We start from the raw sequence: 27,878 nt of genomic DNA on the forward strand, positions 1-27,878 counted from the left end.
TGAAGCCTAGCTAAGGCAGGGGCCCGGGCTCATTTTTCTAATTGAATTTCAACTGACTTTCCTCCTTCCGTTCTCCCCTTCCCTTCTAGCCAGCATGTTTTCTGTGCCCGCCTCGCAGCTTCCGCCCTCAGCCCTCCGTCCTCCAGCAGCGACACTCGTGCTAACTCGGCCGACAGTGGCGTCTCTAGGTACAAAGAGTCCTTTCGAGAATGGATACACAACAGCTTAGCAAGGGCTCAAAGGTAAGGGCTTTGAAGGAACTGATGACTTTTTTTTTAAGAGTCCGAGAGTGTAAGCGCCTCTCCCTGTGTCCTTGGTTCTGGGGAAAGGAGGTGAGATTGTGGAGGGCGTCATCTCCTTTCAATTGACCAACAATAGCAACTGGCATCTTTCAAGGTTCATGAATAAGAGATTGTCTATGATCTCTGCGCTATGAATTATGCACAGACTGTGGACAGAAGCGAGATTGGTGACTTCCCTCTGTCCATTTCACCTTCACTTGTGACAATTCTGGGTGACGACACCCATCACACCCGTTTCAGCCTGCTGAAAGAGAGTTGGCTCAGGAAAAGGATCTCCGAAAAGATCAAACATCCTTGACGTTGGTGAACTCATGTGACTCTTAGCATTTTTTTTCCCTTGATATCAATTTCAAATCACCCTAACTAATGTCCACTTCAAAACTCCTGGCAGAGATTTCAAATTGCAAATCCCAGTTGTTGACCCAATGGGAAAATATGGAAACTGAAAAAGCAGCCGGTGAAGAAGGAAGTAAACTGAGAGAGAGAAATAAAAATATTTTATACGATGACTGGTAAATATCTTTGATAAGAATCTGAATGTGGGGTAAAACTCAGCTGTTACCTGAAAAAAGTAGTGTTTCTAAACCCTTTGCATAAACATGAGTGGCTATATCTCAGATGCACGCTACTCTGTGAGCCGTATCTTCCACAAAAACGCTGTAGTCTGTCCCCCTCTCCTGTTCCAGAGATGATAATAAGCTGAGTATCTCAGCAGCAACCAGCACCTGCCTATAGTTCTGTGACTGTCTCACCCTGCCCAAGCCTACGATGTCTGAGACCAAGCAGCTTGCTTGGGCTGCGTCACGGGCACAAGCACTCCAAACACAATTTATTCATATTCTCAGCATCCTCAAGAAACCGGGGCTGTAGGTTACCACCTATGGGATTGGGTTTATCGTACTGCTTCCAGCACATGTAACTCTTCTACTACTGCTTTTCTCTGGAGACAATGTCTGAGCGGAGGCAGAAATAATGCCTGCCAAATTATCACAGCCTCATAATATTCCAGCACTATACATAAGCCCAGAGGTCGCTTTATTCTTTCCTGCCTCTGGCTAGAGCTGCCCTACATGGTCTCAGAAAAACAAGAACTGTCCATATGTTTTAAAATAAGATCATGGAGGAAGGAGATTAATACTGGAGGGGGGCGTTTAATATGTGCCAAACACCATATTGAGTTTTCACCCCGGTGAGTGAAACAGAAATGGTTGTAGAAGTGAGAAAACTATATTCTGGGAGCCAAATGATTTGCCCTGATTCCACAGCTGGACAGTCCCATGTGAGAAACCTCACTGGTATCCTGCCAAAGTTCATGTGTTTTCCAAAATCCTATGGCCTCTGCCTCTAGGGAGTTTCCCAGCCTTGCTTGGAAGCCGATGCTAGTGTGTGTCTCACCACATAAAACCAAAAAGCATCTCATCTATATCCCCTGTTACAGAGTGGATGTCTCCTACTTCTCTCTCTCCTCTGAGTTATCTCCAGCACATCTTTAAAATTTAAATGACATTTCAACCTTTAGGGGAAATGCCATCTAATCCCTTTGGGATCATTGCTCCCATCATCTTGTCATTCCAAGCATCGATTAAGATTGCATTAGGGTTAGGACACTGATGAATAATGATAAAGCTAAAAAGAGGAAGAATTCTGCCTCATTGCCCAAAGTAGGATGTTCCCTAGCTGAAGATATCTTTTCATAAATTCAAGTACAATGAGCTATATTATCCATACCCCACACCGTAATCCACTCCCGTCTCCCAAGGGCTTCCCATTACATATTGAATATTTGGGGGGGGTTGCTTTAAAGCCTTTCATTATCAAATAGTGTTCGGGGAGCGACTGCGTAATGAGGAAATTGGCAGGCATCCCAGGGTGATCCGAGGGGCTGGGATTCAGAATGCTAAGCCACCATTCAAAATGTAAGTAATTAAAATTAATTAAAAATCATTAAACAAACCTTCACTTTCGCAATTTCAAGGTACAACCCAAGTCACCAGAGCTCATAAAAGATGCGTGTGCTGTCGCATCTGCGTGAAGTATTTCCTCGACCCGAGCGTTAGCGGAGGGACTGTGATCCAGGAAGATGGATCAAGGTACCAAGGTGAGTCAAAATCCCCCTTTAAAAAAAAAAACAAACAAAAAAAACCGAATAGATAAATAAGTACATGCTCGTGTGTATAGATCGCAGACTTGCATGCCACTGATTGATCCACTCACTCTCTGATCATTAATCAACAGTATTTATTCTGTTACTCTCGGTGCTCTGCATTCCCCGAGGGCTCTGCTATTTCAGCAGCTTGCTGAGCAGCAGACCTCACCTTGAGTTGCTTAGGATCCCATTTGCATGGAGTGGGGAGATGGCAGGTAGAAAAGAAGCCAAGAATAGCACAAATAAAGCACATACGAGGGTACATCATTCAGTCATTCAACACACATTGCAGAGCACCCAGCAAGAGGCATGCATTGTGCATGTGGTTTCAGACAGAGTCCTTGCCTTCAGCACCTGCAACCTGCGCAGTACAGTCAGGACTGGTTAAGGGATGAAGTGTGTTGCGCTCACGGGTCTAAGGAGAGCACGCCGTGTTTCCGGGGTAGCCCGACAAGAGCAAAGATGCACGTTAGGGGTCGATGGAAAGGATCACTCTCCAGCAACTCTGTGAGGGTGAGATGAGATATAAAGATCGGATTAAGGAAAATCTTCATAACTAGGAAATTCTTCTCCATATCCTCACTTCTGAGAGGACTGTAATTCAATATCATAAAACTTTTTAGACAAGAATTTACCTCTGCAGATGAAAGCATCTGCAGATGCTTTCCATCTGGGGACCACAAGCAAGTTAGAAGATTAATTATATAGTTTTAACACTGCCTTCATATTCAAGTGTCCTCACATTTATTAGTATTATACTGAGGACAAATGGTTCAGATGAGTATGTTCCTTACTCAGATCGGAGTATCTGGAAAATCGGGAATTCTAACTATATTCTCAGTCAGAAGGAGCCAGTGAAATTTATTCTGAAGAAGAGAATGAAGGATTGGGGATGGGAATTAATGACTGCTTCCAAACACTTGAAGAACCATTACCAAAGTAGATGAATGGTTCTTATATATATATATTTTTCTTTTTGATAGAAACTCCTAGCAAACAAGACTCTGACATGGAAGTATAAAGAAATGAAACAGGAAGAAAGAGAAAGATGCTCACCTTGAAGCAGAATGTTCCAGGAGACAGGCCCCGCTCTCTCCTCCTCCTCACAGACAGAGGCAAGAGGGTCCCCAGAAACCCTAGAGCCAAATGACACCCTGTTTGGGAAACATGCACTGGAAGCTAGAACTAGGATTGATCAAAGGGTGGCTGAGACCAGGGCTTAGAGTTTGGCTCAACGTAAGGAAGAACCTTCTAATAATTAAAACTGATCAACCAACAAGGAAATGGGCTGTTCTGCATCTGTAGGGATCTCTGTGTCTTTAAAACGATCAAACAGTAGCTAGAAGACCACGGTCAGGAATGCAATGAAAGTATTTCTGCACTGAGAAAGAAAAAAAAAAAAAAGATGACATTACCTTAAAGTTCTTTTCAACTCTCAGGTGCTTTCTGAGCCTGGGACATGCTCAAAAAGTTATATTTTGAGCTAGTGGGAAACCCAAGAACTGAACTTGGGAATCTTGGCCTCTAGATTCTGGAAATTTTGAGGACAAGACTGAGTTAAGTGTTAAGAAAAGTTTTGAATGCTGGGCTCTTCCCAGGAGCAAAGGGAGAAATGAAATGCCTGTCATCTCACTTTTTAATATGTGCTGGGGACAGGGCTCTGGGGAAGCAGCTGGTGTCTCGGAGCCTCTCCTGCCTTGTGAGGAGGGGCCTAGAAGACAGGACACCTGCTTCCTAATGCCAACCTCACAGCCCTATTTAAAGAGAGTATACTTTTCCATGTGCTGTGGTCTCCATGCCTTTGGACCACTTCTCCTCTTCCTCCTCCTAAAAGAGAATTCCACCAATTTGAACACTTTTATACATTTTTTATGTCACCACAAAAAAAGATATGTTGAAGCTCTAAGCCCCAGTAACTCAAAACATGACCTTATTTGGAAATAGGGTTGATGCAGGTATAATCCGTTAAGTGGGCGGCCATATTGGAGTAGCTCGATATGACCTGTGCCCTACAGGACGGCCAGGTGAACACAGAGACACAGGGAGAAAGCCACGCGGAGATGGAGGGTTGGAACGATGCCGCCACAAGCCGAGGGATGCCAAACATCGTAGGCAACAGCAGGAGCTAGGAAAAGGAAAGGAAGAATTCTCCTACAGCTTTCCAAGGGATGATGGCCCTATGGATACCGTGATTTGGGACTTCCAGCCTCCACAACTGTGAGACAGCAAATTTCTGTTGTTCAAACCACCCAGCTTGTGGTAGGTTGTTATGGCAGTACCGGGAAACCAGTACAGTAGCCCTTCCCATGCTGGCCTCGTTTACACAGGAAAAGAATCACCTCTTTCATTGCAGGTCATGTCCAAGAGCTGAGGCTGGGCAGGACGTCAGCAGGTGTCATTCCCTGCTTGGCCTCTCACCCTCTGTGTCATGGCAACATCATCCTCCTCCCAAAGCACGAGAATGCTGGCAGGCGTGAGTGTCAGGGGAAGTGGGTACCGGGTTCAAGCTGGTCATAATCGGATTGACCTTACCACCTCAACATTTTGGAATTGGGTCTAGCTGTCTGTGAAATGGGGGTAATAATACTCTGATACTTTCCCCCCTTTTTGTGGTTACTTGGGATGGGAAATGTGAGGGCATTGATGTGGTAGCTAATACTCTCAGCTGCTCAAGCAGGGGTGCAAGGGACCCGACACAGGCTGGTGGCAGCAGCAGCATCTACAGAGCGGGGTTTCTCTCTGGAAGAGCCAGGGACCGGAGCCAGGCCAGAAGGAAAGGGCTCTGGAACACCAGTGAGGTCAGACTCAAGGGAGGAGCTACTAGAGCAGAAAGGGCACCTGGGAACCATGGATCCAGGGAAAAAAGCCAAGTTCAGACTTGAGCACGCCGGGCCATTTACAAGGGAGCAGGGATGGTGTGAAATTCAGGTCAGTAAGTCCATTTAGACCAGACAGATATCCAACCGGGCACGGGCAAAAGCAAAGACAGGCTGCACAAGCAGAACAAATGGAACATTCTGAGGCCCACAGGGAGAGACTGGAGCCAAGCAGACTCCAGGACAGCATTTGGGGCTCTGTGAGAGCAAACTGGGTTCAATCCCTGTTGCTCAGACAGAACTCTATGCCTTCTGCCCAGGTTTTAACACGCCTTCTCGGTACGGGTTGATGAGGGCTAGAACATCATGCAGATTTTAATTCTAAGAGATCAAGATGTTGAAACCTTATATTCAGGGAGAGTACAATAAAGAGTAATTTTGCAATTATCATTATTCTTCTAAGCAAGGCCGGTTCTGTAGGTGCTGGTGGTTGGCACATGCATTCCGGCTACTTCTATATTGAACTGTATTGTTTGCCTTAGAACAATAAACACAAACTGCTTTTATAACTGAAAAAAAAAAAAATCTAAAATCCACTGCAGTTTGAAAACAGCCCAAAATTCACTGTCTTTCTTTGTTGCTTCCTCATTAGATCTTTGACCTACTCATTTCTAACCCACGAGCTTCGGATTTTTTAATCTCCAAAATAAAGACATTGTGGTAAATACCAGTGCAGTAAGACCTCAGGTTAACACATCTCAGGAGAAGTAAACCCTGCCATGAGCTACTCTCATGTATGGCTGGCATTGCTGAGGAGAGGACCCTAATGACCCAGAGTGAGTACCTCGTATGTGACCGTGGGGTGTGATATTTCCCCAGAGAGCTCGATATGAAGCAACAGGCAAGGCAGAGAGAAGCTGCGGTATTGTCAAGTCAGTCTGGTAGGAATGTTTGTCATTTCATCAAAAGAGGCGATGAAAGAGATTTTTTTCAAGAATGGAGACAGGCCCTTCTCACAGGCCCAGAGAAACTGGATGGCCTCCTTCTCTGGGGTGTACACATCTTCTTTCGTTTACGGATCACTTGTCAACATTTTGGATAAAACAATTCATGTCTCCTCTTTGTTGAGAAAAATTACATAAACTCTAGCCAATGCAATTGTTTTGGTAGTCACTCCTGCAATTCATCTATGCTCAGGGGAACCTACCAATGATCCCATTTATTGATACTGTGTGCTAAGCGCTCTCCATGTGTTATCTTATAGGATCATCCTAATACCCCCACTGGCCTAGGTGTTAACATCGCCATCGTATAGATGAGGGATTTAAGACTTTGTCTGGTTAAGTTACATACCCAAAATCACATGCTTAATAAACACAGCCACTGGGATTGGAAAGGAAAGTTGTCCGAACTAAAAGAGAATCTTTAACGGTGGATTTGAGCCTAGCTATGAATGAATTGTAAAGTAGTTTTGGGCAGGAAGAATTTCTTCTTGAGAACAAACCCGTGAGGTGAAAGATGGAAGTAAGAAAAAAGAACCAACATGCATGGAGTGTCCCTTCTGTGGAGGACTCTTAACATACTTTCTGTTCCCGTAACATATCAGGCTTGTCTAGCGCTCAGCGCTGGCACCTTCTCTGCTACTTTACACTGCCTCTCAGCAAGAAATGTGTTCTCACTTGTCTTATTTTGACTTCTACTCCTTCATCTCCCTCTCCCTCCCTCCATGGCCAATGGGCTTCCCAGAAAGTTAGACCTAGCAGTTATGGCGGATAATAATTCTATGTAACATTTATCGATCAGTTTCTAGGTACCAGCCTCTGCGTTGAGCTCTTTATGTGGATTTTATCATTTAATCCTCAAAACATCCGTAAAGCAGGTTGGTATTTTATCCCCATCTTATGGATGAGAATATTGCATCATATTTTTTCCCCTCTCCCTCTCGTCCCCCTACTGCATTAAAATAGCTTCCCTTAGACTCAGGGATCTTGCTTGCCCTGGGAAGGAAACACAGCTCCTCCTTGGGAGAGAAAATGTGAGCACAAGTACAATTCCTTCTTTCCCCCAAATCACCATCCAATGCAAAGATCCTACTTTTCATCTCTAATTATCCTACCTAGTGTTAGTTCACTGTGGCCTCAGAGTGGGTACACCGGTCGGGGAGCTGAGATTATTTATTAATAGATTCTCATAGCACAGCGTATAATAAGTAAGACAGGCCAGCATGCAGTGGGCGCAACATTAGTGCCTTTATTAAGGTGCTGATATACAAGCAGCCCTGCCCCCCCCCCCAGCTCCGTCCCACCCCAGTCGGTTTGTGTTTACAACAGGATCGTGACAAGTCTACCTAAAGAAGATGAAAGAGGTACTGGGGCAGGGGACAATGGCCTCGTTAACGGGCGGGAATAAACTTTACAGCTCTGGGACAGGGCCACCATAAACCTCCTCCAGACTGCACAGCACATTTGTGATGGAAACAACATGCCTTGGCTGGTGGCTTTGCTTGGGACCCCTAAGGGAGCTCTGGTTTGCACACCAGCCTATTATCTGGCTGTCTCTTCCCTGCCATGGGAGGACAACCATTCCTGAGCTCTGCAGTGGCTCTAAACTGGGACCAGGAGGCAGGATCTGCATTTTCAGGGCCCCTTAGGGGACTCTAATGGCCCAGCACGGAACTTGAGCTCCTTGAAGATGCCACCTGCAGATAAGACCAAGTGACACAATTTAGCGCATTTCAAACAACTTTTAAACGTTATCTCCTCCATGCCTCTGTCTCTTCTCTGGACCCATTCAAAATCATTTCAGCCTGAAAATGTCTCCTGTTTTCAAAAGTTTTCATCATAAAATTATATAGATGAGTGGATTTTGGTTTTAACCACTTAGTTGGCCCAAACCAAAAACTTTCCGGAAGTCTAACTTTAATCCCTCATGTTTCAGGAACCCAGCCTACTTCCTCTTGTTCTGCCTTTTGGAGTGTTGAAGGGCACTTCACTGACATCTTAAATCATTCAGAGGGACTTAGGATTCAATTTAATACAATAAATATTTACTGAGCTCTTGCGTACCTGATATTGGAATCTGGGCTGAGCGGGTCACAGAGTTGATGACCCAGTCTTCCTGTTAACCTCGAGAAGTATAATTCCCACATCACTAATGATGCAAAATGTGGTCAGTGCCATAGTAAGGCCACAAGAAGAAGGGTTTAAAGCAATCAATTTTACCTGGTAATTTACCAGGTAATTTACCAGGAATTTACCAGGTAATTCCATGGAGGAGACAAACATACTCAAGAGCATACCTGCATCCCATCAGGACCAAAAAGGAGGAACACAAAGGTCTGGGTGAGCTGCAGCACAGGCATCTGCCAAGAGGAGGAAGCTGGCAGGAGAGGCCGCAGCTGTGGCTTCACACCTGGGCTCTTGCCTCAGTGCTCGTGCTGAGTCCTCTCTGCACATCACTCTGCTCCTCTGTAGCATCCACTCCTCCCTTCCTCCATTCATTTACCCAATTGGCATCTATTAAAATGATGCCTACTATAGCCCTGGCCTTGAGCTACATGCTGGAAATTCATCAGTGAGCAAGACAGCTAGGAGGAGCCTTCCTGCTATGGTCTGAATGTTTGTATCTCTCCAAAATGTATACATTGAATACACCTAAGCCCCAAGGTGGTGGTGTTAGAAGGTGGGGGCCATTGGGAGGTGATTAGGTCATGGGGGATGAGTGTCTTCATAAAAGAGACCCCAGAGAGCTAGCGCGCTCTTCCACCATGTGAGGCCCCAGCTAAAAGGCACTGTCTACTCACCAGGAAGTCGGCCTCACTAAACACCAAATCTTCTGGTGTCTCCATCCTAGACATCCCCACCTCCGAAACTGAGAAATAAATTTCTGTTGTCAATAAGCTGCACTACTCATGGTATTTTGTTATAGCAGCCTGAACAGACTAAGACACTGCAGAGGAATAAGAATAATTAATGAATATGCATTGAGCATGATCCAATATTGCAAAGAGGGGGCTGTGAAGGGCCACAAGGACCTCACAGTGTAGTGGAGGTAATAATGTGATGATCTGAGGTCGCCTTAAAATGTTGCTCCACCTCTGTCTCATCCCTTCACTCTCTGTCACCTTGTACTGCTTAATCTCACATCATAATAATTATATGTACCTAACTTTTCCCTGCAATGCTTACAGCCTGTCTCTCTCATGTGAATGGAAAGTCCATGAGGAAAGAAATGTCTTATTCAGCGCTCTATCCTTAGTGCCTAGAGTCATGCCTGGCACATGATAAGAACTCACATTTCTTCTATCAGTCTATCCATCCACCTACCTATCTACCTACCTACATGCCTGCCTATCTATCTGCTACTTACTTGTTTACTTATTTATGATAGCCTAGAAAAGCTAATGAATTCTTAAAGGTAATTAGTTTTAAGAGGTCAAAGAAAGAAGAAGTAAGCACATGAAAAGATGCTTAATTAACATCATTAGTCATTACAAAACTGCAAATTAAAAGCACAATGAGAAACCACTACACACCTATTAGAATGGCTAAAATTAAAAAGACTGATCATACCAAATGCCGGAAAAATTGGGACTTTCAAACACTTCTGGTGGAAGTGCAAAATGATACTGAGCCACTTTGGGAAATAGTTTGGCAGTTACTTGAAAAGTTAATCATATACTCAACATAAGATCCAGCCTCTTCTTTGCTAGATGTTTACCCAAGAGAAGTGAAAGCATATTTCTGCTATGGTCTGAATGTGCCCGCCAAAATTCATGTGTTGGAGACTTGATCCCCAATGCAACAGTGTTGGGAGGTGAAGCCTTGGAGGTGTTTAGGTCATGGGTGTTCCACTTCATGAATAGATTAATTCCCTCATAAAAGGAGTTTTTACCCTTCCACTTTCTGCCACCCAGCATTCCTTCCCTCTCAAGAATGCAGCAGAAGGTGCCATCTTGGAAGCAGAGAGTAGTAGCTTTCACCGGATGCCAGTGTCTTGGTCTTGGACTTCCCAGCCTCCAGAGCTGTGAGGAATACATTTCTGTTCTTTATAAATCAACCAGTCTGTAGTACTCTGTTATGGCAGCACAAAGCAACCTAAGACAGTTTCCCATCTCAGGGCCTTCATACCTGATGCCCCCTCTTTCTGAAATGTTCTCGCTGGTTTCTGTGTGGTTCACTCTTTCTCATTGCGATCTCAGCGCAAAGGTCAGGCTTTCCCTAACTAGCCAAGGTAAAGAAGTCCCACACTTGACTCCATGGCTCTTTTTTCTATTACATTATCAAATTTTGTTATTTTCAGAAGCATTTGTCACCATCTGAAGTAATCTTATGTGTCTATGTGATTATTTTCTGTGTCTCTCACTCCGATACATTTCCTACCCATTAGAACAAGAGATGTGTCAGTCTGTCTTTACTATTGTATCCCCAGGGTCTAGAACAATGTTCGGCACACAATAGGTGCTCAATAAATATTGAGTGAATGTGCTGACCACATGAAAGCATATACCATCTGCGATGAGTTGCAATGCCAAACCTCACCAGTAGCTGTTATAGTCCAACATCCGATAGTTGCAACCATTAACATGCCACCTTGGATTGCTGCTACCACCAATGTATCAGGTTCTATGTTAATAATTTATGTTTTAAGTTTAAAATTCAATATAGTGAATGACACCAAATGGGCAAAGTCTGGTAAGTTTGATGTGACATCCAAACTATAGAATTTCCTCTACTTTAATTGACCTAAACTCACCATCTAGCATCACCCTTTTATGCTTTCTCAGGGTTACATGGACACAGACTGGTCTTAGGGCTGGCATAGACGTTGTTTAGCGACATTTTTCCTGGTTTCCTTGTATTCTCATTCTGTCTCTTTGAACTTTTCTTCTACAATCATTTGTTTGTGAAACAACCTCAACGTCAACTCTAAACTGGTTGAATATTCACATCCGCTTTTGAGTATCACAAATCATTTGCCTCTTTGGTGCTATTGTGAGAATAGAGCTTCATAACACCTCTCTTTGGATTATTGAACCTGCCAACTCTCCTCTGTGGCTGCCAAGAATTAGCAGCATCAATAAATACTCAGAGAAGTCTGATGTAAATAACCACGTTTCCACCCATTATAATCACTCGATGACTTACGGTGATGCTGGGCAGCAGCCCCTCTTATTAGGAGGTCTGTCTATGGGTTTTTGGAACCCAGGTTTTAGGTGGCCGTCTTTGGTGGTGGGCAAGATGCACCGGGAAGAAACCTAGATCAGAAAGTGGATGGGTTCAGAAATAAATGGACTGACCTATCTCTGAATTATGTAGCATTTCTTTAAACATCCTTCTTTGTGAGGGCTGTTTCCTAGCTGCGGAGAATCAGACAGGAAACAAAAGATTTTTCTATTTTTTTTTTTTTTGCCGTTGTTTAACAAACAAACTATTCCTTGTCTGTCTCTTGGTAGAGGGGTGCATTGACAACGCGGAGAGAAGAGAGGACCCAGACAATGCAGCAAACCCCTGCCCACGTGCTGTCAGACACTGGGGAAAAGAACAAAACCAAAGGAGAGCCATTGAACAAACACAATGGCCTTGTCTTCTGCCTTTCTTGTGGCACAAAGCAGAACTGGACAGCGCTGTCCTCCCCCACCCCCTCCTCCCTCCATCCACCCCGTGCCTCCTCCGCCAGCTTCCTGCCCCCTGGCTGCCTGTTCTCCTTCCTCCCTTCCTCCCAAGGCTGTGTGCTGACCTGCAGCTTCCCAGCCCGGATTACAGTTTTAATCCACCACCTAGCATTGCAGTTCGTGGAACTGATTCGAATTTATGAAACAGGCTGAGGGCGAAGTAAGTGACCCTTGTTTGTAGTTAATGAAAGCTAAGAGAGGTGCTTCCAGCGAGAAGGGTGGGGTGCCAAGGGGTTCTTAGGAAGATATGGCACCACCTACCGTCAGAGTCTCTTGTGAATTGACTTTACTCGGGTGTCTTGAAAACCCTTCAAGCTACTTCATGGTAGCCTTTGGCAGAGCACCTCTTGGGCAGCGACTGAGAGAGGTTTTATGAAGACCAGTGCTCAGGGGCTTGGGCCATGACACAGGCAGATGGGGGCTGGACAGAGACCAGTGGCATGCTTATGGCTGCACACACAGTTGTGCAAGAGCATGTGTGTGTACAGTGACAACTAGCACGGGACTTTGAACTCGACATGGATTTAAAAATATTTGTCGAAGATATAAATAAATAAAGGAATGTTTATGCTATTTTTTGGTCTATAGTTATCAGTCACAGTAGACTTCTTAACGATTGCCAATCTCTAAGGAATACTAATATTCAGTCTAATAAATCCAATAAAACCAAGAGTGAACCCTGATGTCAGCTACAGATTTGGGGATGTTCCTCTCTGGAGGGGGGGATGTTGACGATGAAGGAAGCTAGGTGTGTGTGGAGGCAGGAAATACATGGGGAATCTCTGGTCTTTTGGCTCATTTTTGCTGTGAACCTAACACTAAAACGACTAACACTGATCTAAAAAAAATGTTGCCCTATAAAAAAATTCATGGCCACATACATTACCAGTCAGATCTGGTGATTCAGCTGAACTTTTATCTTAAGTATATAGAAAAGAACATATATATTTTCAGATGTTTACAAAAGAGTTTTGTTTTACCTTGAAAGGAACAGAATAAAATTGGTAGAACTTTTTAAAAAAAAAATCCAGTAAAATTATTGATTAGTGTCCCCTAAAGCCTACATTTCTCTACCATGGACATCATTCCCATATGTGGAAATTCTCTGGACTCTGTAGGAGCAAATATGGGCTTAAATAGCCTGCAATCCCTGTGTAATAATTAGGAAGCCATGGAAAAATAAGTCAAACTCTCTGGGCCTCAGTTTCCTCACTTGCACAGTGGGGACAGTCTATGTGTCCTTGTAAGGGAGGGGAGTGGCTGCGTGTACCTTCTGGGCAACTGTGGAGGGTTATACGGACCCCAGTTGTGATTTTGTTCCCATTTGCTGTTTTCAGTCCTTGGACAAATGCTGCGTCTGGGTATGGTGAATTTTGTGTGCAGAAGAGTTCTCCCCTCTTGTGTCAGGATGTCAGCCGTGATGCATGGACCCTGGGCCCTAGATATCGGGGGACAGGACAGGGCTGTCCCAGAGGAGGAAGGTAGAGGCAGGGCCCCTCCCAGAGGCAGTGAGTCACACTGTGGCACTGGGTCAATAGGCATGTTGCAGGCTTAAGGCGACTGTTAGTTTTTAGTTGTGGGTTTACATCGGTACTTAAAACAAGCATAATGTGAATTGCTTGATGTTTGTGTGTGTGTGTGTGTGTGTGTGTGTGTGTGTGTGTGTACGCACTCCATATAACACTCAAACAAAATGCAGTCATCAAACAGCCCTGGCTCACAAACCCAGAACATTATGAAATCAGACAGCAAGTCAAATGATAACCAGAGTGAATCAAATGAGCAGCATTCCTTCCACATGCATTTCCATAGAACTTGGGAGGAGGAGGATTTGAGAAAAAGAGAGGAGGGGTATGCTAGCAGTGGGGAGAAGTTGGGTGGGACCACAGTAAGGAACAGGCATCCTCTGGACACAGTTATAATGGGGAAAAACAGTGGATTGTCCTACAAGGCATTTAGAGGAGGAAGGGCCCGTCTTCCAAGCATGGCAAAAAATCTTCCAGCTTAAGAATCAGGAAACAGGCTGGGCGTGGTGGCTCACACTTGTAATCCTAGCACTCTGGGAGGCTGAGGCAGGAGGATCACTTGAGCTCAGGGGTTTGAGACCAGCCTGAGCACGAATGAGACCCCATCTCTACTAAAAATAGAAAAATTAGCCGGGTGTGGTTGCACATACCTGTAGTCTCAACTACTTGGGAGGCTGAGACAGTAGGATTGCTTGAGCCCAAAAGTTTGAGGTTGCTGTGAGCTATGATGATGCCATTGCACTCTCTACCCAGTGTGACAGAGAAAGACCCTGTCTATAAAAAAATTTTAAAAATTAAAAAATAAAAAGGAATCAGAAAACATTTTGATGTGTGACTCACATTTGACTCATGTGCTTTTCAAGTGGCTACAGGGCATCGTCACCCAGTTAGGTTCACTCAGCAACACTGAGCTTGATGCATGCCTATAAGACAAAATTTACCTCCTTATAAAAAAATCCATACTGCCTTTGACCTTGGCCTGGGTTTAGGGTCAGCAGAGCCCTTCTCTGTGGTCCAGAACACCCGGGACCTTTGAGCTGTCCATGCAGCCTCTGCAGCACCAGGCTCCCTGGGTGAAAGAAACATGGGTGGCTTTGAGAGTTCTAATATTGCCTCTTCTCATTCTTGCTTCACAAGCCCAGAGATGCAGTCAAGAATCAGAGAAACACAAAGCGCAATGTCTGGAAGGGATGTCAGGGACCATTCAGTCCAATGTCTCTACAGGTAAAATAAAATGAAATGGAGAAAGGAGAAGAGGTGTGCTCAGGATGGGGCCACTCATGAGCAGTGGGACTAGAACTCCACTCTCAACTTCCAGTTCTGTGATTCTCATTCAACCGGGAGGGCTGTCAGTCACTCCAGGACTTTTTCAGAGAGCACAATGTCATTACTTCCTGTCTGACTCTTTTCCTGTGGTCTTCCATCAGGTCTGTTTATCTGTGTGTCCATCAACCCAGCAGAGACAGAGAAATGTACCATCAACAACCAAATGCATCATGGCAACAGCCAACATAAATTACGAGTATCGTCAGAGGCTAGACTTGAACTTTCATCTGAGAAATGGACGTGGCATGCCCCAGCCCTCTTCCACAGTTCCACGATGGCTCCTCAGCCCACAAGCTGAGTCTCCACTTTCCTGCAATTGGGTGCAGACAGGAATTGATCAGACCACGGGCTCATCCATTTGGAACCAATGATTCCTTTACAGAAGCAGAAGCCCTACTTCTCAGGAAGAGAAGAAAAAGAGAAGAGAGAGAGAAGAAAAATGAAGGAGAAAATGGCAGAAGTTAAGAAGGAGGATATAAATGAACTCTCTCTGGTCTACACAGTATAAAAAGATCCAATCCAAACTACTAGACAAAAGTTTCTCAGTACTAACACTCTTGGTGCCTCTCTTCTAAGTTTCCAGTCCTGGAATAAGAAGTTTCACTTTCTCATCTCTCCACCCAAAATAAAACTTGAACTTCTCACTTCCTCATCTTTTCACTTTCAGCTCAGATCTCAGAAGCAGCCTCTTCTACACCTACCCTCGGGGCATATCTGGCCCCACTCCCCTACAGCCTTGAATGTCACAAGAAGTTCTTACATGTGCTCAGTCGCAAATATATTTTACCACTCTTTGCAGCTCCCACACATTCTTGGATTTCAAAAACCACTTTAGCACCAACTGGGGGCTATTCTGAGGTCCAGGCAGCTGTTACAAGGCTGTGTCATAGGTTCCCAAGCCCTGGAGAAAAGCAATCCCACACTGAGTGACCAGCCCATGACCCGGCAATCTCACCTGTTAGGTACATGTCACACCACTGTCCTCGGTTTCAGAGTCAGGCTCTCTTTCCTACAATATTAAGGTAGAAAGACATTATTTGAGATGAACTATAATTTATATGTAAATTTATCTCTGTGCTTGTTATTTATGGGTGTTTTTGTGTTTGTTTGTTTGTTTTTTAGCTGCTGTGTTCCTCATCCCAGCATGGTGCTGTCAGCCCTAACCTGAGACACCAAGCAACGTGGCTCCCCCACCTTGGCAAGTCCCCATGCCCTGATGGCAGGGGCCACACGCTTTCTCTGCCCAGTTGGGTCTCCCTTTAACCGTACATTTCACCAGATCTCAGTTTCTCCTGCGTTTGTGTCTCACTTCTCTCCGGGTCCCCATTCCATCCCATCCATTCATCAAACATCTACCGAGCACCCACTGAGGCCACACATTGTGAAAGCGCTCAGGGTTTGCAAAGAAGTGTAAGATCCAGTGCCTGTGATCAGAGAGCTTCCAGTCTTGCAGCAGGAGTCAGATAACCACAGAAACAACGGTGATGCTCAGGAGAGTGTGATCATGGCCTTCCAAAATGGATACAAAGGCACAGGGAGAAGCATATTGGTTTAGAGGAAGGGAGGTGACATTTGAGCTGGGTGCCACAGGGTGTACAGGATTTTAACAGGTGAAGTTGGCAGGAAGGTATCTATGTTTGCAAGAGGTGCAGGAGGAAGGGCAGTGAAGCAGGAGTGGGGAGTATATGCAGTGGTTTCTCCAACTTGTTCCTTCAAATAGGATACTAAAGGAGGCGAGTAACAGAAAAGCCAATTACAAGTTGTTTAGTAATAATAATCCATTATATCCCACAGCAAGTAAGCAGTTCTAGAGTTGGTTAATTTAGCAGTTTCATGGTGTCAGGGCTCTGTGTCAGCTTCTCTGCAATTTTCTTGGCCTTCCCTCTCTTATTTAAAAGACAGTTTCGGAAGCTCTATGCATCACACCCTCATACAACAAAGTTCAAAAGCAAAAAGGGGCATGTGTCTGGCTGTGATTCACTTTATAAGTGAGAAAAATATCCCCTGAAGCTCTTAGCAGTCTGACATTCTTTGGCCAGGATAGCATTGCTTGTCCACGTCCTAGCTGATCCCTGGCAATGGGGAATGGACTGAATATGATTGACTTAAAACCCACCATCATTGACTTCATGGACCCAGGGAGGGGTTCATGAGGCACTGTGCTGCCAGATACCAGAATAAAATTGGCATTTGAATTGCAAAGAATAAGGGAGTTTATGCTCCCATATGTTTGCTTTCCCACATCTCTGGAAGCCTTTGTACAGTATAGTTCCTTTTCCTTGGAGTGACATGTTGACACTGTCACTTTGTTCCCAGGAGCTCCCAAAGTGCTCTGTATGCCTCTCACCACACTACGTTGTAGGACTCACTTTATTGTTTGCCTCTTCCACTTGACTGCAAGCATGTTGAGAGCAGGGACCATCTTTGACCATTTTGTATCTGCTTTGTATGCCTTGCCCTTTGCCTGGCTTACATTAGATGCTCAATATGTGTTTGTTGAATGAATAAAGGTTTGGCGAGTGAATGAATGAGTAAGCAGGGGGAGGTGAGGCTAGGTATCTCAGGTGAGGGGGTGCCATGAGTGAGTCTCATTGGGTACATAGGTGGTCTTCCTTCCCTTGCTTTTATGCCCAAACCATTGACCAAACTTTACACCAGACCATGGGGCAGCTCGTGCCAGGCAGCTCAGCACCTTTAATCAGCTTATGTAGCAGAGACAGGTAAGAAATTTCTACGTTGTAATTTGGTAAGATGTGAGTGAGGGAAGACTAGGACAGGGAAGGGAGGGGAGGACAAATCCCCTCTGGGGAAACTGATGAAATATTCTTGGCCACTTATTGGAATCTCTGATGTACTGTCCTATATCGTCATCCTCACCCTCACCTTGATAATTTATAGCTTTTAATTCCTGGTGAAAGCCCACAATGAATTGATCATAGCCATAGACTCAATGGGGTTGACTGTCTTTAAGCTGATAAAATCTTCTCCCCCTTGCTGAGCCATCACCAAGAATGTTCAGCCAATAAAGCCACTTTGAAAAGCTTATCAAATTCACATTTTCATCTTGATTAAATAGACGGCAGCCAGTGGGCTGTAACTGTCACATAACAACAACAGAAAAATCAGGGATCCCTAAGTCCTTGAGAAGGGAACACTGGTGCCTTCATCCTGAGCTGTGTGGTGAGCTCTCATTCCCAAACCCAATCCTAATTCCCACCCCACCCCCATCGCTAATTCTAAGGAAAGCAAAGACATGAGCAGGTGGTAAGCACACCTTCCCTTCTGTCCCCTTCTGGATCAGCCACCTTTGGTACCTGAGGACTTAAGGAATGTTATGCACATGTGAAGACCAAGGTTGTGTCTGAATCCTTGGTGCTGTGTGATAGTTAAGAACTCGGGCTACTTAGCCGGTTCAAATCCTGACTCTGCAACTTAGTAACTTGTGATTTTGAGCAAGTTACTTCTAAACCCTATGAGGCTACATTTCTTTCTCTGCAATATGAGGATAATATTCACGCTTACCTCATAAGCTTGTTGTGACGAATAAAAGCCATCATGGGTAAAGAGCCTAGAGGAAGGTGCCTCTTACAGAGTTAATAAATGCAATAAATGTTATTGTTTATTATGATTATGCTTCTCATTGTCCAAGCCTGCATCTTTAGAAACAAGAGGGGTGAAACCAGAGGCCTCTTGGAGAAAATGAGTACTTTTATTCCACCCGGAGCCACCAGGCTTCAGTCCTCAAAAAATGTCCTCCCAGAAAAACGGACAAAGCAAAGGCATCACCAGTGAGTGAGGCTGATTTGTTTTGAAAAGAATCTTATGATTGGAGAAGAAAACCAAATCTGCTCCATGAAATTGAGCTACAGATAATAAAAGTGTCAACGTGGGACAGCAGTCCGAATACTGACTCTGTTGGAAAAAAAAAAAAAAAACTCATCACGGTTCAGAAAAATAGATATCCAGGCACCTTGTCAGTGCATCTTGTCCCTCTGTGTCGCTCCGGCAGCGGATCTGCTTCGTTTACTGATAACAAAAAAAGAGAAAAGAAAAGAAGGAAGTTTTTATTATCTCCAAGCTGAGCGCCGCGGGGCCAATATAGCCGTCCATGGAAGACTGCACCAGCGCCCCGTTCCCAGCCTCATGCATCATTGGCTGAACCGACAGCGGAGCACAAACTTCATCGTTCCTCCCAGCCCCGGGGATGAGCCGCAGGGAGAGGGAGAGAGGATGCTCTCAGTTCAGGGGGAATGCTAAAGACTCCCCTCCAAAGCTTCCCTCTTCCTCGGAATTACAGGGGTCCCGGTGGACTCGGCCATAGGAGAGCTGGCAGCCCGGGGAAAAGGGGCAGAGTGGTGTCACAGGTGCAGGCGAGTCTAGAGAACATAGCCGTGTGACAGTGAGTTAAAGGGCAGGAACATGCCCTCTTTTGTGAGTCACAGCGCCTCTAGCAACCCCCATCAGGGTGCTGGTCTCACTGCACCACCGCCAGGATGACCCCATGGAGCATGCGTGTCTTCCACCCCCTCCTCCCCATCTCACCTGCTTTGGTACCCACGTGGCTAGCACCATGCCCGGCACTGAGCAGGCTCTGTGCACAGACTCAATGAACTAACCGGATAGAACTCAGGGACAGTAAGAGGGAGAAATGCGACAGGGGTAGGTATCCCCTGAATCATTTTGAGGTGCTAACATTGCTAACGACACCTCTGAGGAAGAAGAGGAAGGCACTTGTCAGTCTTTCAGCATACCGCTGTCACCTGGGCCGCTTTTGAAAGTGCAAACGACTAGTTTCCATTCTGTCCCAGGCTCGCAGACAGTCCAGCCGCTCCTGAGGGCGAGGCCTGGGCGTCATACTTATTTTTGTATTTTTTTACAAGCTATCTCCAAATGAAAGTGCTGCATCGAGAACCCGAGGAGTGAGGCATGGAACCCCGCACCCCTGCTGCCAAGAGCTCATTTCCTCAGGAGTGTCCAATAAGAGAAGAGATTGGATTTGGAGTTAGGGATGGGACAGATATAAAGAAGGACCAAACTGTTTTCCTTGTGGGTTTTGTTTCACTTATGAGAGCCCAGCGTGCCTGAATATTGCACAGTTATGAGGAGTAACTGACCGACTGCAGAATCCAGACCAGCTGCATGGCCATCCGCCGACTTACCAGGGCTTGTGAGCCCTGCATTTCCACAACCTGCGTGCAAAAGTCCCTGCGCTCATCTCAAGCCAAAACTCTCAACACCAGTGTCCATTTGGACCCTGATCCCTAGCACGTGGCCTTCTGTGGGTGGACCTCGCCTAGGAAACAAGCCTGGCTGGGGTCTTCCTCAGTGACCAGGCGCTCAGTTAGGGAGCCCAGGGGGGGACAACCTTTCTCTGCAAAAAGCCAAAGAGTAAATAATTTGGGCTATGTTGGACGTGCCATCTCTGTGTGCAATCACTCCACCCTGTCCATGACATTTGAATTGCACATAATCGTTGTGTGTCACGAAATATTCTTCTCCTTTTGGTTTTTTTTTTTTTTTTTTTTTTGCTTGTTTGCTTGTTTGTTTTGAAACAGGGTCTTGCTCTATCACCCAGGCTAGAGTGCAGTGGTCCGATCATAGTTCATTGTAACTTTGAACTCCTGGGCTTGAGTCATCCTCCTGCCTCAGCCTCTCCAATAGCTGGGACTATGGGCACATACCACAACACCTGGTTAGTTTTTCTTATTTATTTTTGTAGAGACAGGGTCTCACTATGTTGCCCAGGCTGGTCTTGAACTCCTGGCCTCAAGGGATCCTCCAGCCTTGGCCTCCCAAAGTGCTGGGATAACAGGCATGAGCCCCCACACCCAGCCCCTTCTTTTGTTTTTTAATTCGACCATTTAAAAATGTAAAAAACAATTCTCATCCTGCTGGCTATATAAAAACAGGAAAAGGACAGATTTGGCCCACGGGCCACAGTTCGCTGATGCCCAAGTTAGCCAAAGGGCTGTGGCCTGTAGCTAGAAAACTGCCTTGAGCCTCAGCATCCTGTTTCACAGGGACAGAAGATTGCAAAGAAAACTCAACCCCGATGATATCACAGGATAGCTCTGCTCAAAAAGGCACTGAAGGAGATTTAGGGGGGACCCTCAGAACCTAGAATCTATGCTAAGACTTACATTCCCATAGAAGAAAAGAGGCGTGCAGATGAGGATGGGAGTGGAGGGGTAAATAACAATTTAAAATTTTTAACGGATGCTTGCAAGTACAGTGTCTGTTAAAAGCATCTGGCAAACCCGAGAAAAGGCTTCTGATTGTGCTGGCTGGAACCTATTCACATGGTAATGATTTTTTAGGATATTAAAGAAAAGGCGATATTCAAGAAGGAAAAATACTTAGGAAGAAGAAAACAATTAGTTTCTATTCCTACAATAGAATCATCATTTGAGAGAGACAGAGAGGGAGAGACGGAGACAGAGAGAAGGGGAAAAAAAAAAAGCACTTTTTCTTCCCTCCCAAGTATAGATACATGTGGGTCTAGTATTACTTTCAAATCACCCCCAACGGGTTTTTTTTCTTTTTCTTGCACTATGATCCTTGTCTGGTTCTGGATTTCCTCTCCATTGTTCAACTCTTTCATGGAAATAATTTTTCTTCTCACATATTCTGCCCAAACTCCTTTTAAGTCTATTGTGGCTGAGAACCAAGACATGAAAAAGCACACGAGCTCAAAGAAAAGGGGCGAGTGAGGCCGGACTCTGGGGTGTGAGCTATCCTCTGTGCCCGAGGTGTGAGGATGTGTCCCGACTCCATCCGGGATGAGCGTCGGGGGGGACAGTACCATTGTCTTTCGGAATATATGGCATCGGAGCTGTGGGAAGGCTGAGGGGCCTACACGCAGGGTAAGACGGGTCGTGCTGATAGGGACATATACCTGGAAAGCAAACATCTCTTCTTTCTCCCTGCACCCATTGTCTGCAGCTTCATACCCGCTTCAGTCCAAAACCTTATATTCTTTATATTGCACCAGCATTTGTTCAGCCAAGCCCAGAGCCAGCAAAATCCTGTAGACTCTGCTGAGAACATTCTATAGAATTAAAGGGTCCCTCCTCCCTCCACATAGCCCTGGCACCTTAAGACATCTCACTCTGCTTCTTTGGTTTCCAGGTTGTCCCCAAGGCTACCACTTACAGTTATGCAGATTTTTGCCCTGCCCCAACTCAGCTGAGCCAGGCAGGGATGGCCGAAGTCCAGCCTGCGTTCTGTTCACCAAGCTGTGCACCAGCAGGGCTATGTCTGATACCCCCTACCCCATCCTCATACCCAGAAAGGGCCACTCTTTTCTACACACAGATGTTTTGTCTGGCCACTTAAGCAGTCTGGCTGGGAGGCTATAACCACCCTAGAGGGGCATCTTTTTCTGATTCTCCCAAAAACACTGTGTGGGCTCACACTGGCCATGGGAGTCCTCTTCGGGGCTATTCCTCCAGGACATTCATCATCCCCACTATTTTTCTATCCTTCTTACCAACCTCAGGCTAAGGAGAGCAAGGTATGGGTCTTTTCCCAGAAACAAGAGCGATATATTGGAAGGTCTGAATCCACGGGGAGGACAAACAGGGGCAGGTGCTCACCACTAGCCAGAGCTTCCTAATGTCTCGAGAGAGCAACAGATCCACAGCTACTTGTAGGCTGAATGGCAGTGTCCGCTTCTCCTTCTGGCTCTCGTGGTCAGTAGTGTCTGAGGCGATTCCGCTGCAGAGCCCGTCCTAGCACTCTCCCTTCCCACCATTCAGCCGCGTATCCGGCTTGCTCGGTCCAGGCATCAAAGACATACTGTGTTTCCTCGAAAATAAGACAGGGTCTTATATTTATTTTTCCTCAAGAAGACACCCTAGGGCTTATTTTCAGGGGATGTGTTATTTTTTTTAAGTACGCTACAACAATCTACATTCATTCAAATATAGTGAAGTCGTCTTCCTCTGGAACATCATCATAACTCTCCAAACCGCGAATTCCATCCTGAATTTCTTGTGACTCTATTTTCTTTAGAACCATTGGCCCCAATCTCTCATGTCGAGCAATAGAGCTCTAAATGGGGCAGATGAGAAGGGCTGCTCGTTTTCTTTACTGCTCCATGACAAAATGCGTGGGTTGTGCAGATGTGCTGCGTAGCCACACCCATCACTAGGTCTTATTTTCGGGGCAGGGCTTATGTTGCGCACATGCTTAGAAATCATGCTAGGGCTTATTTGATGGGTAGGTCTTATTTTGGGGGAAACGCAGTATCTAGCACACTCACACCTGGAGCAATGCAGCTGGCAGACAGCCCCTAGAGAGCATGGTTTCTGCTCAGCTTTCTTTCCCTTGAGGTCTTGGGTTTCCTTCATTTTAATCCAATTAAAGAAAAGAAAAATCAGTAAGTTTTTAGCAGGAGTGGAAAAGGGCTCTATTGACAGCAGCTTAATCATGGTGCTAAGCGAGGTTAATTTCCTCCCTTGGTCTCTAATAGGCCTGGTACTGGATATGAATTTTTCAGCCGATGCCACACTCAGGTCACCTGGCTGCCCATTTTAATCAGGAGGCTTCCCCAGCTCTAATTTTTATGTTTCTAACCGCTCACCCAGACACTTTCTCCGGAGGCTGAAGTCATATGAACTGCAAGACAGATTGCTCCTGTGTGGGATCATCAAGCTGCGATCCAGCCTGCCATCAGCCTTTTCCTCCCTCTTCTTCAACTCCAAACACACACACTCAGGCCTGCATCACTCAACGAGGACGATATGTTCTGAGAAGTGCGTCACTGGGCGATTTTGTCATTGTGTAAACATCCTAGAGTGTACTTACACAAACCTGGATGGGAGAGCCTGCCACACACCTAGGCTGTGTAGTATATAGCATGTCATTCCTGGGCTATAAACCTGTACAGCGTGCTACTGCACTGCATACTGTAGGCAGTTGTAACACAACGGTAAGTACTTGTGTATCTAAGCATATATAGACATGGAAAATGTATCGTCCAAATAGGCATTATAACCTTAGGGGACCACCATCATATATGCAGACCAAAGTGTCATTAGGCAATGCATGACTGTATTTTCCACTTCCCAGAATCGGCCATGCCATCGCAGAAGATTGTGCTTGAGTGTGAAGATATAGGCATGCAACCTTCCTTCCCCCAGGTCACCTACGACCGGGGCCTCACTGCCACATCCTCTAACCTGAAGATGATGAAAAGATTGAAGAAGTGGGAGGAGATCAATACAAATTAAAAGAAAATTTAAACAAAGCACATAGATGAAAATCCATTAACAGTTGATGTATAGTTTGGCGACCCATGATTGTTTGCTGGGTGATAGAAGCTAGAGGCATGAAAACTGTTAGTGCCTAGGTGTGTATGGAGAAGCCCACATGGCTCTGAAAAGTATCTCTCATTTAGGTTAAATTAAGTAAAATTCTTCTGAATGGCTTCTCTGGATTGAAGAATATTCTGCAGAACTTCTGCAAAACAGGCAACACCATTAAAGGTGCTGGAAAAAATTTGGTGGAAGAGCGAAGGGTATGGAAGGAAGGTGGTTGAGTTTTTCACAAATATGAAAGCTAAAGATGATCAAGATACAACCAATATATCTCCAATGTGAAGATGCACATTGTAAAGCAAATCTAAAATTACATGAAAAGAAACAAACAAAAAGAAACACCTGGCAAGGGTAAGATAATGCCAAAACTGAGGGAAGAGAGCTTTCAGGGATAGTCAAGGAGAGTGCAGTGGTTAAAGGAAAATTTTCTGTTATAACAAAAATAAATTCCCCATGCCACTTAAGGGTCCAAAGCTAGGAAAATAGCCCTAACTGGAAATAGATTTAATACATAGCTTATTTAAGCAATTAAACAGTTGTTTCTTTAAAGAACCTAAGGTTCTCTCTAAGAACCTTTATTGTAGAAGGTGCTACTGTTGCGTTTAATCAAACAAGAGGCATTTATTAAGCCCTTCCTGGCTAGATCCTGTGGAAGTTACAAAGAAAGGCCTTCACTAAAATAGTATCTTTGGTGCTTTGGCTACTCATGTATGCATCGTTTCTTCTAAAGTATTTGGTAGTAACTTTCTGAAGGGCAAGGAATTGTTTTTCCTGAGTGCCCACCAGGCACACATTACTAAAGAATGAAACAGGATCTATATCTCTCACCAGTCACAAGAATTAATTCAAGATGGATAAAGGTCTTAAATGTAAGGCATGAAACCATGAGAATTCTAGAAGAAAACGTTGGAAAAACTCTTCTAGATATGGGTCTAGGCAAAGAATTTATGAAGAAGATGCCAATGGCCATCACAGCAACAACAAAAATAAATTAATGGGACTTGATTAAATCAAAACGCTTCTGCAAAGCCAAGGAAATAATTAACAAAGAAAATAGACAACCTACAGAATGGGGGGAAATATTCACAAGCTATATATCCGATAAAGGACTAATAACCAGAGTCTACAAAGAACGCAAGCAAATCAGCAAGAAAAAAATCAAACAATCCCATTAAAAAGTGGACAAAATACATGAACAGAAGCTTCTCAAAAGAAAAAAAATGTTCAATGTCACTAATCATAAGGGAAATGCAAATCAAAACCACAATGAGATATCACCTAATCAGTCAGAATGTTTTTTTATTAAAAAGTCCAAAAGCAATAAATGCTGGTGTGGATGCAGAGAGAAAGGAACACTTATATACTGTTGGGGGGACTTAAAATGAGTACAACCTCTATGGAAACACACATGAAGATTCTTTAAAGAACTAAAAGTCAACCCACCATTTGATCAGCAATCCCATTACTAGGTATTTACCCAAAGAAAAATAAGTCATTTTATCAAAAAGACACCTGCACATGAATGTTTATTGCAGCACAATTCACAATTGCAAAGATGTGGAATCAACCCAAATGCCCACCAATGCATGAGTGGATTAACAAAATGTGGTATGTGTATACCATGGAATACTATTCAGCCACAAAGAAGGATGACTTGATGCCTCTTGCAACAATTTGGATGGGATTGGGGACCATTATCCTAAGTGAAGTATCCAAAGAATGAAAAAACAAGCACCACATGTACTCACTATTAAATTGGAACTGACTCATGAGCACACATGTTCACAGAGATAAGCAAATCTCAAAGGAAATCAAGCAAGGGAGAAGGAGGCAGAGGGGATGGGCAAAAAACCTACCTAACAGGTACAATGAACACTACCTGGGTGATGGGTACAGTTTTAACCCTTTGCACTCGGATGTCAAGTGTGGATAATGTCGAGTGGATAATGAGAAAAAAGCAAGCGAGTGCAAAGGGTTAACCCTGGCTCGAGCATCACAAAAGCAATCCACGTAACCAAAAACATTTGTACCCTCATAATACTTTAAAATTAAAAAAAAATTGTCTATATGTCATTTTTAGCTAATCACACCATGGTTCTACAAGATTGACATGTTTAAACCATTTTACAGTCAAAGTCAAGGTTGGGGTGTGTTAAGTATTGTGTATAAGGTCACAAGGCTAGTGAATAGCAGAGCTCTGATTCAAGCCTAGTTCTCTCTGGCTCCGAGAGCTGAGCCCTTCTCACTCTACCATGCTGTCTCTCAGTGACCTCACCTTATTTATCTTTGTGTACCAAGACCCTAGCACACTGCCTAGCACAAGGTAGGTACAAACTAAATGATTGATGAAGAAATAAAAATGCAGTCCCTCAACTCAAAGAACTTATTTACAATCTAGCAGCAGAGTCAATACATAAAGGGGCTAAAAAATAAATAGCAATTCAAAAGATATATAACAGTCCAGTACAACAATACATAAACTGTCATAAGGCTGTATAAGATTAATTGCCAAATGAATGATACAGATAACAAGTGCTGTAGGGCTGGAATGATCTGGCAAAGCTTCATGGACGAAGAGGGATTTTTTTTAAGTGCAACTTTAATATTTATGAAGTGTCTACTCTGGGCAAAGCCTTCCATGCAAAGATAGACAAAACCCGGTCCAAGCTCTCCAAGTGCTTTGAGTATAGAAAGAGAAAGTCAAGTAGGGAGGTAAATACAAAATGAGGTTTTGAAAGCAGGGAGGACTACAGATAAACAGGGGAGAAGAGGAGATGGCTGTCCAACCACTTTGCCTTGTTTTTCTTTGCCTGTGTGCTCCCAAAACATTCTAGCAGGGCTTTGCCACTCAGAGGATGGTCCAAGGACCAACAGCATCAGCCTCATTTGGAAGCTTGCTAGAAATGCAAAATCTAGGGGCCCACCCCAAACCTACTGAGTTAGTATTTGCGCTTTATCAAGTTCCAGAGGCAATTTGTGTTGCACATTAAAGCTTGATAAATGCTGATCTAGAATTCAGAGTATTTAAGCAGCTGAAGCAACATATCACTCTCCCCATCTGTGCCACCTGTCCTGTTCCAAGGCTGTTACAAACCTCTTGGAGGTGCTTTTGTATAGTGTTTAAGGAAGCAGGTCCAGGAGTCTTGTTCTCTATCTTTCGTCTGTTGTTAGCAAATAATTCTTTTTCCTTCACCTGCACTGTATTCCCTCCCCCAAATCCCTGACTCCTGCTCACCCCTGCAGGTCACCTGTTGTTCCCAATCCCTTCTGTTCCAAAAGGCAGATAAATAATTACTCTTGCTACTCAGTCCCCTCAAATGCCAAGTTCTCTCCGGAGCTGCTGCCAAGGAGAAGGGATTGTCTTTGTGGTTAAATACAGACTCTGACCCTCCTGGCTGCCCCCTTCCAGCCCCCCCCCTCCATCCCCTTCAGCCAAAATCAGCAGCAAGGGGAATAGAACAGAGAGAATGTTTTGCTTCTTCAGGTGGGAAGGTATTGATCAGGGCAGATAAGAGAAACAAAATAAAAACAAAAACAGGAGAGAAAGCAAAGGCATTCAAGTCTCAGATGCATCTTGGCTGGTATACAAAAGGGCTGTTTGAGTAGGTGCGGATTTCACCTTCAGCTACAAAACGGGAGAGAGAAGATCTGAGAAGCTGAAGCAAACACTGAATACTTACTAGGCATTTGCAACAGGGGACGTATTAGCTGTGATGATTGAAAATCGACCTAATGGTTTCCAGGACAATTTTAATACAAGGGGGAAATA

The 27,878-nt window shown here is 44.6% G+C and overlaps 1 long non-coding RNA gene across 1 annotated transcript; it reads right to left on the reverse strand.

Moving 5' to 3' along the window:
- Window positions 1-18,445: 18,445 nt before the first annotated feature.
- LOC105884480 (uncharacterized) lies at window positions 18,446-23,492 on the reverse strand. The gene is made up of 3 exons (XR_001160242.2): window positions 23,374-23,492; window positions 22,385-22,586; window positions 18,446-18,815 (listed from the first exon to the last, which is right to left on the reverse strand). It is a non-coding gene; the product is annotated as an uncharacterized LOC105884480 (long non-coding RNA).
- Window positions 23,493-27,878: the final 4,386 nt, after the last annotated feature.

The sequence above is a fragment of the Microcebus murinus genome, chromosome 23 (assembly GCF_040939455.1).
Source record: "Microcebus murinus isolate Inina chromosome 23, M.murinus_Inina_mat1.0, whole genome shotgun sequence".
Classification (NCBI taxonomy): domain Eukaryota; kingdom Metazoa; phylum Chordata; class Mammalia; order Primates; family Cheirogaleidae; genus Microcebus; species Microcebus murinus.